Genomic DNA, 12,497 nt, shown 5'->3' with positions numbered 1-12,497 from the left:
GTTGGTTCAATATTAGAAAAACCATTAAAATAATCCACCATATAAATAAAACAAAAGACAAAAACCACATGATCTTATCAATTGATGTGGAAAAGGCATTTGACAAAGTCCAACACCCATTCGTGGTAAAAACTCTCAGCAAAATAGGAATTGAAGGAAAATTCCTCAACATAACAAAGGGCATCTATACAAAGCCAACAGCCAACATCATTCTAAATGGAGAAAGCCTGAAAGAATTTCCCTTGAGAATGGGAACCAGAAAAGGATGCCCTTTATCACCACTCTTATTCAGCATTGTGCTAGAGGTCCTAGCCAGGGCAATTAGGCTAGACAAAGAAATAAAGCTCATCCGGATTGGCAAGGAAGAAGTAAAATTATCTCTATTTGCAGAAGACATGATCTTATACACAGAAAACCCTAAGGAATCCTCCAGAAAACTACTGTAACTAATAGAAGAGTTCGGCAGAGTTTCAGGTTACAAGATAGACATAAAAAAATCACTTGGATTCCTCTACATCAACAAAAAGAACATCGAAGAGGAAATAACCAAATCAATACCATTCACAGTAGTCCCCAAGAAGATAAAATACTTAGGAATAAATCTTACCAAAGACGTAAAAGACCTATACAAAGAAAACTACAAAGTACTAGTGCAAGAAACTAAAAGGGACCTACTTAAGTGGAAAAACAGTCCTTTCTCATGGATGGGAAGACTTAACATAGTAAAAATATCTATTCTACCAAAAGCCATCTATATATACGATGCACTTCTGATCCAAATTCCACAACATTTTTTAATGTGATGGAGAAACAAATCACCAACTTCATATGGAAGGGAAAGAAGCCCCAGATAAGTAAAGCATTACTGAAAAAGAAGAAGAAAGTGGGAGGCCTCATTCTACCTGATTTTAGAACATATTATACAGCCACGGTAGTCAAAACAGCCTGGTACTGGTACAACAGGCACATAGACCAATGGAACAGAATTGAGAATCCAGATATAAATCCATCCACATATGAGCAGCTGATATTTGACAAAGGCCCAGTGTCAGTTAATTGGGGGAAAGAGAGTCTTTTTAACAAATGATGATGGCATAACTGGATATCCATTTGCAAAAAAATCAAACAGGACCCATACCTCACACCATGCACAAAAACTAACTCCAAGTGGATCAAAGACCTAAACATAATGACTAAAACGATAAAGATCATGGAAGAAAAAATAGGGACAACGTTAGGAGCCCTAATACAAGGCATAAACAGAATGCAAAACATTACTAAAAATGATGAAGAGGAACCAGGTAACTGGGAGCTCCTAAAAATCAAACACCTATGCTCATCTAAAGACTTCACCAAAAGAGTAAAAAGACCACCTACAGGTTGGGAAAAAATTTTCAGCTATGACACCTCTGACCAGCACCTGATCTCTAAAATCTCTATGACTCTATTAAAACTCAACCACAAAAAGGCAAACAACCCAATTAAAAATTGGGCAAAGGATGTGAACATGCACTTCACTAAAGAAGATATTCAGGTAGTTAACAGATACATGAGAAAATGCTCTCGATCATTAGCCATTAGAGAAATGCAAATTAAAACTATGATGAGATTCCATCTCACTCCAACGAAGCTGGCATTAATCCAAAAAACACAAAATAATAAATGTTGGAGAGGCTGCGGAGAGATTGGAACTCTTATACACTGCTGGTGGGAATGTAAAATGGTACAATCACTTTGGAAATCTATCTGGCGTTTCCTTAAAAAGTTAGAAATAGAACTACCATAAAAAAAAACCATACAACCCAGAAATCCCACTCTTTGGAATATATCCTAGAGAAATAAGAGCCTTTGCACGAAGAGATATATGCACACCCATGTTTATTGCAGCACTGTTTACAATACCAAAAAGCTGGAAGCAACCAAGTTGTCCATCAACGCATGAATGGATAAATAAATTATGGTATATTCACACAATGGAATACTACGCATCGGTTAAGCACAGTGATGAATCTGTGAAACATTCCATAACATGGAAGAACCTGGAAGGCATTATGCTGAGTGAAATTAGTCAGATGCAAAAGGACAAATATTTTATAAGACCACTATTATAAGATCTTGAGAAATAGTTTAAACTGAGAAGAACACACTCTTTTGTGGTTACGAGAGGGAGGAGGGAGGGAGGCTGGGAGAAGGTTATTTACTGATTAGATAGTCGATAAGAACTACTTAGGTGAAGGGAAGGACAACACTCAATACAGGGAAGGTCAGCTCAGCTGGACTGGACCAAAAGCAAAGAAGTTTCCTGAATAAACTGAATGCTTCCAAGGTCAGCGGAGCAAGGGCGTGGGCTTGGGGACTATGGCTTCAGGGGACATCTAAGTCAATTGGCAAAATAAATTCTATTATGAAAACATTCTGCATCCCACTTTGAAGTGTGGCATCTGGGATCTTAAATGCTAACAAGCGGCCACCTAAGATGCATCAATTGGTCTCAACCCACCTGGATCAGAGGAGAATGAACAACACCAAGGTCACAAGATAATTATGAGCCCAAGAGACAGAAAGGGACACATGAACTAGAGACTTACATCATCCTGAGACCAGAAGAACTAGATGGTGCCCAGTCACAACCGATGACTGACCTGACAGTGAGCACAACAGAGAACCCCTGAGGGAGCAGGAGAACAGTGGGATGCAGACCCCAAATTCTCACAAAAAGACCAGACTTAATGGTCTGACTGAGACTAGAAGAATCCTGGCGGTCATGGTCCCAAACTTTCTGTAGGCCAGGGACAGGAACCATTCCTGAATACAACTCATCAGGCATGGATTGGACTGGACAATGGGTTGGAGAGAGATGCTGATGAGGAATGAGCTACTTGTATCAGGTGGATGCTTGAGACTGTGTTGGCATCGCCCGTCTAGGGGAGATGGGAGAGTAGAGAGGGTTAGAAACTGGCAAAACAGTCACGAAAGGAGAGACTGGAAGGAGGGAGCGGGCTGACTCATTAGGGGGAGAGTAAATGGGAGTATGTAGTAAGGTGTATATAAGTTTATATGTGAGAGACTGATTTGATTTGTAAACTTTCACTTAAACCACAATAAAAATTATTTAAAAAAAAGAATCATAAGGGACTACTTTCCTCATATTATGCAAATAGAGTTGAAAATCCTAGATGAAATAATTTTCTTCAAAAGTGTAATTTGTCATAACCAATTTGTGAAGAAAAAGAAACATCAGTAGATCCATTTCCATGGAAAAAAAGATGAAAATTTCCAAAGAGCTCCCAATAGGAGCTCTGGTGGCACCATATTTAAGATTTTGCTTTTTAACCAAATATCAGCAGTTCACATCCACCAGCCACTCCGTGGAAACCCTGTGGGGCAGTTCTACTCTGTTCAGTAGAATCTCTATGAGTTGGAACCAATTTGAAGGCACCTAACACACCACCTCCCAATAAAAGCACCAGGCCCAGATAGTCTCACAGTTAATGCCTGTGTTATTTTTTGTGTTCAGATCATCAAAAAATAAGAAAAATTCACAAATTCTTTTCATGAAATAAATTCACTCTTGTTAGGAAAACCTGAAAGATTGCACCCACATAACACATACTCACTCCAGGATAATCTTTACTGGGGAACATCAGTGTAAAAGCCTAGTTCAAACATTTACCAATGAAACAGTAGTAGCATATTAAAAGACTACTATTCTACATAATTACCAAGCATGTGTGTGTGTGTGTGTTAAGAAATGCAAGGATGTTTCTATATTACAAAATCTATTGATGTACTTCATCACTTCTCTCATATATAAGATGGAAATAAACTATCAGCACCCAGTTTGTGGAATTTTTTCAAAATGATTATGTTAATTACTGCTTACAAAATTTCAGTGCCTGGTGGTATCTTGATCAGCTTAAATGTTGTATTTATCAACTTGCATAAGTTTTGAAAAAATAACTGTGCCTGTGATAGTAATATAATTTTTTTTTTAATTTTCTTGAATAATAAATTTCTTGTGTTCATTTATTAATGTTGTGTTCTCATCTTTTGTCCTACTCAGGGTTTTCTTTTCTTTTTTTTTTTTTTAGGTGTTCTTTGTTGTTAAAATTTCTCTTCTAAGCATTAAAATCAATTCACAAATTCAGTGTACTGCAGACCAACTATTCTTTCTTAAAACTTTGAAAGTAATATATGAGCTCAGTGTTATTTATTTATTACTTTCAAACAAATTTCTGTTGATCCAGACACTGTTCTAAGTGGTGGGTATTAAGTAATGAAAATACAAACAAAAACATATGCCCTCATTGATAGTAATACCAGTGGACTGGACATAAAGATGACAATTATGTTATAATAAATAGTTATATGTTGTTGTTGTTTTTGTTGTTAGGTGCCAGTCTAGTCAATTTTCAGATTTTCAATTCATAGCAACCCCATGTAACAGAATAGAACTACTCTTTAGGGTTTTCTTGGTTGTAATCCTTACTAAAACAGATCAACAGGTCTTTTCTCCTGCGGAGCAGCTGGGTAGGTTCAAACTGCCAACCTTTGGTTTGTAGCCAAGTGCCACCAGGACGCCTCAGATTATATGCTAGGAAGTAATACAGGAATTGCTTTCTGACACAGCAGTTTTTCATGGAACTCTTTTATGCAGAAAATTTACACCTGGAGCCCATTCACTTTTAAATTGTGTGTGGCACATCTATACAGGTGCTCACATCATGCTATTTTTAATATAACAGTATAGCTAAAATAGCCTTTGCTAGCTACCTCCTATCTCTTTATCTCTATGTTGTTGTAAGGTACCCTCCAATATATTTTCTACTCATTGCAACCCCATGTGACAGAGTAGAACTGCCCTACAGTGTTTTCTAGGCTGTAATCTTCATGGAAATTGTAAAGGATTTCATTTTATTTAGATCCACAATCAAAGCCTATGGAATTAGCAGTCAAGAAATCAAAAGACGCATGCATTAGGCAAATCTGCAAAAGATCTCTTTAAAGTGATCTAAATTTTAAATATTGAGATGCCACTTCAAGGACTAAGGTACACCTTATCCAAGCCATCCGGTTTTCAATTGCCTCATATGCATGCAAAGGCTGGACAATGAATAAGGAAGGCAGACAAAGAATCGAAGCCTTTGAATTATGGTGTTGGCAAGAATATTGACTATACCATGGATTGCCAGAAGAACAATCAAATCTGTCTTGCAAGAAGCACAGCCAGAATGTCCCTTAGGACAAAGGATGGCAAGACTTCCTCTCACATACTTTGAACATGTTATCAGCAGGGACCAGCCCCTGGAGAAGAACATCATTCTTGGTCCCTGGAGAAGGACATCATGCTTGGTAAAGTAGAAGGCCACCAAAAAAAAGGAAGACCCTCAACAAAATGGATTGACACAGTGGCTACAACAATGGACTCAAGCATAACAACGATTGTGAGGATGATGCAGGACATTTCGTTCTGTTAAACACAGAGTTGCTATGAGTTGGAACTGACTCAATGGCACCTAACAACAACGACAATCTTTATGGAGTCAAAATCCACTTGACAGCAATGAGGTGGTGGTGGTGGTGAACCTTTGTAGAAGCACATCACCAGGTCTTTCTCTCTCGGAGCCACTGCATGGGTTCGAACCACTAACCTTTCAGTCAGCAGCCACGTGCTTAACCTTTACACCACCATACTTCTTCATCTCTCCAGAAATATATACTTGCATATGAAATTTCTCTATATGTAGCATGGGGATTCATGGGTATTTTACAAAAGCAACTGTATTCTAAGCATATGATTCTACAAAGATTTTTAACTCAAAAATATCTACCTAGATCTAAATTTCATTTTCATTTAACTGCTGTATAGCATTTCATCATATGAAGTAATCACATTTTTTAGCCATTGCCTTTTTAGTGTTTATCTAGATTTTATGACATTATTAAAATTGATAGTGCAACACGTCCTTCTTAATGCCTTCTTATGCACACGAACATAAGATCCTCTAAAGTATATTCATCCAAGTGGAATTACTAGAATAGATTTTTCTATTTAAAAAAAGTCAAATTGTTCAAATGTTTCTCTAAAGAGCTCAAAGTTCTTTTATTTAAAAAAAAAAAAAAAAGACCTCTTTAAATGTCTGCTGTGTCACCTTATGGACTTTACCATTTCCCCACATTCTGACCAATCTGAAAAAAAGAGTCATCTCATTTTTTTCTTAATTTGTATGTTCTTAATCACTAATGAGGTTAATTACATGTTTAACAATCATTTGATTTTTCCTCTTTTGCGAATTCCCAATTAATATTTTTGCCTAATATTTTATCATGATATATGATTTAAAAAAATTAGGAGTTCTTCATATATTTGCACACCAATATTTATTTTCTGCATTGCAAGTTCCTTTTTTCAGTCTATTGCTCAAATTTTAATTTGGTTCATTTGTTTATTGTGGGCTTTACGGAACAGAGTAACAGAATATAGGCTCTATGAGGACCAGGGCAATCTAGCTTTTTTTTTTTTCCTTTGTTATGTGACTAGAGTTCATTTATTCTCTTTTCATATAGAAATCCTTAGTCTGCTGTATTTAAATTTATCTTTGCCTTTAAAATTCTTGGTTTTCATGACTTGTTCAAGAAGGTCTTTCTTAATGTAAGGGCATATATAGATATCCTATAATTTATTAATTTTTTCTTCATATTTTATTCTATTCATTTTAAATTGACTCTCCTTACATGTTTCACATACATATCTTTCATAATGAAATGAAATTATAGTCTGTGTATTGTATAAAGTAGGATTCTATTTTTTTTACATCTGTATGCCATATGTCATCTTAGTTACCTAGTGTTACCATAACAAAACATACACAAGTGAGTGGTTTTAAAGAACAAAAAATTGTATTCTCACAGTTCAGGAAGCTAGAAGTCCAAATTCAAGGTGTGGCTGTAGGGGAGAGCCTTATTTGTCTATTTCAGTATCCGGTAGCTGCCAACAATCCTTTAAATTTCTGGGCTTATAGACACATCTGCCCAGTGTTTCCGTCTTTATATGAAATCTTCTCCATGCATGTGTCTCTGTGTCTGTTCTGCTCTACTTATAACTCAGAAGTGATTGGGATTAAGACTCTCCTTATTCAGCCATAACAACATTAATTTAACAAACGAAAAACCCTATTTTCAAAATGGATCACATCCACAGATACAGGGACCAGGACTTCAATTATGGGGAATACAATTCAATACACAACAGTTATTTTTATGTAATTTCTATGTCATATGAATATTAGAATTAGCATATCAATTTCTCTGAATAATCTTGTGTTTGCATTAAATGTACAGATGATTTGAGAAAAAATGACATAGTATTAATTTTTCCAATCCATAAACTGTTTATTTGTTGTTGTTGTTGTTGTTAGGTGCTGTGGAGTCAGTTCCAACTCATAGTGACCCTGTGCACAACAGAACGAAACACTGCCTGGTCCCGCACCATCCTTGCAATCGTTGTTATGTTTGAGCTCATTGTTGCAGCCACTGTGTTAATCCACCTTATTGAGGGTCTTCCTTTTTTGCGCTGTGTACTTTGCCAAGCATCCTGTCCTTCTCCAGCGACTGATCCCTCCTGACAACATGTCCAAAGTATGTAATAGGCATTCTCACCATCCTTGCTTCTAAGGAACATTCTGGTTGTACTTCCTCCAAGACAGATTTGTTTGTTCTTTTGGCAGTTCATCGTATATTCAATATTCTTTGCCAACATCACAATTCAAAGGCGTCAATTCTTCTTTGGTCTTCCTTATTAATTGTCCAGCTTTCACGTGCATATGATGCAATTGAAAATATCATGGCTTGGTTCAGGTACACCTTAGTCTTCAAGGTGACACCTTTGCCCTTCAACACTTTAAAGAGGTCATTTGGCGCAGACATACCCAATGCAATGCGTCGTTCGATTTCTTGACTGCTGCTTCCATGGCTGTTGATTGTGGATCTAAGTAAAATGAAATCCTTGACAACTTCAGTCTTTTCTCCATTTATCGTGATGTTGCTCATTGGTCCAGTTGTGAGGATTTATGTTTTCTTTATGTTGAGGTGCAAACCAAACTGAAGGTTGTGGCCTTTGATCGTCTTTAGTAGGTGCAAGAAGCCCTTTTCACTTTCAGCAAGCAAGCAAGGTCGTGTCATCTGCATAATGCAGGCGGTTAATGAGTCTTCCTCATTAACTGTTTATTTAAATACTATGTATTCTTCTTGTAGAATTTATAGTTTCTACGTGCACATTACATGCACATGTTTGTTAGATTTTTCTTTGGTTTATTCTTATAAAGTTGTGACAGCTTTTTTTCTAGTCATTTTCTAATTGGTTAGTTTGTGCATGGCAAAACTATTCTTTCATTTAGTTTGCAAAATTCTGAGCTATTTGATTGCTTATAAATAGTCCAGTGGTTGGTTCTTTTCAGTTCTTTTTTGTAACTCATATTTTCTTCAAGAAATTATTGTTTTTCCCTCTTTTCTAATCTTCCTATCTTTACATAGCCTTCCCCCCTTTACTGTTTTGACTTTGGTCTTCAATTCATTCTTGGATAGGGATAATTTGTATAATGCCTTGGTACTGATATTAATAGGATTTTTCAAGTTTTTGTTAGATAATTATTGTGGGAATTACGTAGATGTCCCTTGTGAAGATAAGAGGACTTCTCCCTGTTTTTAGAGTTTTTATGATAAATGTATATTTTATCACATGCCATATACACTTTTGAAAATATAGGGTTTTTCATTAATCTGTAGTGTGATTTAAACTGATAGATTTTGTACGTACTTAAATTCCTGGGATACATTCCTGTATGTCACCATTCTTTTAATACATGAAAGATTTAATTTGCTGATATTTTTGTTATAAGTGCTAGTATTTTGCTTACTATAATTGTATGCATTTTCATCAGTAAGATTTGGTATTTTTATTTTGTAGAGCTGAGCTGCCTTTATTTTATTTCATTTTTGAAATGAGTTTTGCTAGTCTGCCTAAAGGAACAGGGTAGTCACCCGTATTTTCTATACCCTAGAAAAAATTGTGAGAAGTGGGAATGATCTGGCCTGATACATTTTGTTAGGATATAAAACTTTGTCTATCGGTTCAATGTATTTTATGATTTTTTTTCTAGTCTTAATGAGCCAATACTTATAGTTTATATCTTCACAGAAAATTACCCCTTTTAGCTAGGTTGTCAGATGGATTGACATAAAGCTGTTCATGTGATTCTATTTTACTTTGAAAAATAGCATCTGTGTTTCTAGTTATGTCCTATTTTTCTCCTCTGACAACACTTTGCAACTTTCTATTTTTTCTTCAACACGTTTTCAAAATGTCACTTTACCTATTTCATTTATTTTTTTATATGTGAACATAAATAACCAAGTTTTCAATTTAAAAAAATCCTGTATTTTTTTAAAAAGCAAATTTAATTAGAATAGCTTGTTTTTATTTTTTTTTCCATCAAAGTTGTGTTTTTTTTTTTAATTGGGTAAAAATATGTATAACAAAATATCTGCCATTTCAAGGTTTTTTACACGTATAATTCAGCGATATTAACTATGTTCATCATGCTGTGCAACTATCACCACTATCCATTTCTAAAATTTTCCATCACCCTTAACAGAATCTCAGTGTTCCCTAACCAATGGTCCCCCCACTCCTCTTCTCTCTGCCCCTAGTAGCTACTAATAAGCTTTGGTATCTACACATTTGCCAGTACTAGATATTTCATATAAGTGGGATCGTACAATATTTGTCTTTTTGTGACAAGATTTATCCATTTTGCAGCAACTTCATTTTTCTTCATGGCTAAGTAATATTCCATTATGCACATATTTTGTTTATTTATTCATCTTTGATGGGCATTTAGGCTGTTTCCACCTTTTGGCTATTGTGAATAGTGCTGCAATAAACATTCACGTACATTTATCTGTTCTCATTGCTGCGAACTCTTTGGGCTCTATTCCTAGGAATGGAATTGCTGGATCATACAGTAGTTCCATGTGTAAGTTTTTGAGGAACTCCCAAACTGTTTGCCACAGAGGCTGCACCATTTTACAAACCAACCAACAATGGATAAAGATTCTGTTTTTTCCACAGCCTTACCAACATTTATTATGTTCCATTTTTCTAACCATATACATTATATTGGGGGTGAAGTGTTATCTCATTGTGGTTTTGATTTGCATTTTCCTAATGATTAATGATGTTGAACATCTTTTTTTTTTTATTGAGCTTTTTGATCATTTGTATATGTTCTTTGGAGATAAGCGTATTTAAATACTTTGCCCATTTTTATATTGGGTTATTTGGCATCTATGTAGCTGCAACATTTCTTTATATATTCTGGTTAGAAGTTCTTCATCACGTAAAGCCCAAATGTGGTGTGCAAATGCTTTCTCATTCTCTGGGTTGTATTTGCACTTTCTTGATGATATCTTTTGAAGCACAAAAGTTTTTAATTTTGATGATGTTAAATTTAACTATTTTTTTCTTTTGTTGCTGTGATTTTGATATTACATTACAGGAAAATTTGCTTAACCCAACATAACAAAGATTTACTCTTATTTTATCTTTGAAGAGTGTTATATTTGTAGCTCTTACATTAAGGTTTATGATCCACTTTGAGTTAATTTTTATATATGGTGTGAGGTAGGGGTTCAACTTCATTCTTTTCATTGTGAATGTCCATTTTGTCCTAGCACCAACTTTTTTAAAAGACTGTATTTTCTCTTTGAATTTTCTGGGTACACTTGTTAAAAATTAATTTACTATAAACATAAGGGGCCCTGGTAATGCAGTGGCTAAGAGGTACTGTTGCTAACCAAAAGGCAGGCAGTTTGAATCCACCAGCCTCTCCTTGGAATCCCTATAGGGCTGTTCTACTCTGTCCTATAGGGTTACTATGAGTTGGACTCAACTCGACGGTAGCAGTTTTTTTTATAAACTTAAGGGTTTATTTCTGTAGTCACTATTTATTCCAGTGATGTATGTCTATTCTTACGTAGTTTGCACTGTCTCAGTTACTGTAGCTTTGTAGTAAGCTTTGAAATCATTAAGCGTGAGTTCTCCGAATTTGTTTATCTTTTTTCAAGATTGTTTCACTCATCCTAGGTCTCTTACATTTTCATATCAGTTTTAGGATAATCTTCTGAAATTTTTGCAAAAAAAAAAAAGCCAACTAGGATTTTGATAAGAATTGCATTGAATTTGTAGGTCAATTTGGGGACCATTGCCACATTCACAATATTAAGTCTTTCAATTCATCAACATGGGTATATTCCCATTTATTCGGATCTTCAATATTTTCAACAGTGTTTTATAATTTTCAGTATACTAACCTTGCACTTTCTAAAAACGTATTCCTAAGTACTTTATTCTTTTTGATGCTAGTATAGATGAAACGAAATTCTTAATTTCATTTTTGAATTGTTCATTGCTAGTAATGGAGCCCTGGTGGTGCAGTGGTTAAGAGCTTGGCTGCTAACCAAAAAGTCTGCAGTTTGAATCCACCAGCCACTCCTTGGAAACCCTGTGGGGCAGTTCTGCTCTGTCCTATAGAGTTGCTATGAATTGGAATCAAACTGAAGGCAGTGGATTTGGTTTTTTTGGTTTAGTCTATAGAATACAATTGAGCTGTCTATGTTATCTTATACATTGAAATTGGCTGAAATTGTTTATTATTTCTAACAATTTCTTACTGTATTCCTTAGGAATGTCTATACAAGATAGCATCATCTGAAAAGAGAGGTAATTACACTTCTTGCTTTCAAATCTAGTTGTCTTTTATTTCATTTTCTTTTTTTTTTAAGTCGTCTTCCAAGATCTTTTTTTTTTTTTTAAATTCTGCTTTAGGTGAAATTTGAAAGCTCATGTTAGTTTCTCACGCAAAAATTTTATACACACATTGTTACATGACTCTAGTTGTTATCCCTATAACGTGACCATACATTCCCCCTTTCCACCCCAGATTTCCATGTCCATTCATCCAGCTCCTATCACTTTCTGTATTCTCATCTCACTTCCAGACAGAAGCTGCCCATTTAGTCCTGTATATCTACTCGAACAAAGAAGCATACTATTCACGAGCATCATTTTATGTCTTATAGTCCAGTCTAATCTTTGTCTGAAGAGCTGACTTCGGGAACGGTTTTAGTTCTGGGCTAAAAGAAAGTCTGGGGACCATGTTTTCTGGGGTTCCTCCAGTCTCAGTCAGACAATTAAGTGTGGTCTTTTTACTAGAATTTGAGCCGTGCACCCCAATTTTCCCCCTCTCCTTCAAGGACGCTATGTTGTGTTCCCTATTGGGGCAGTCATTGGTGGTAGCCAGTCACCATCCAGTTCTTCCAGTCTCAGGCTGATGGAGTCTCTGGTTTATGCGGCCCTTTCTGTCTCTTGGGCTAATATTCCCCTTGTGTCTTTGTTGTTCTTCATTCTCTTTTACTCCAGGTAGGTTGGGACAAATTGA

The sequence above is a fragment of the Loxodonta africana genome, chromosome 1 (genome assembly GCF_030014295.1).
Source record: "Loxodonta africana isolate mLoxAfr1 chromosome 1, mLoxAfr1.hap2, whole genome shotgun sequence".
Classification (NCBI taxonomy): Eukaryota; Metazoa; Chordata; class Mammalia; order Proboscidea; family Elephantidae; genus Loxodonta; species Loxodonta africana.
Note: the sequence above shows the minus strand (reverse complement) of the source record.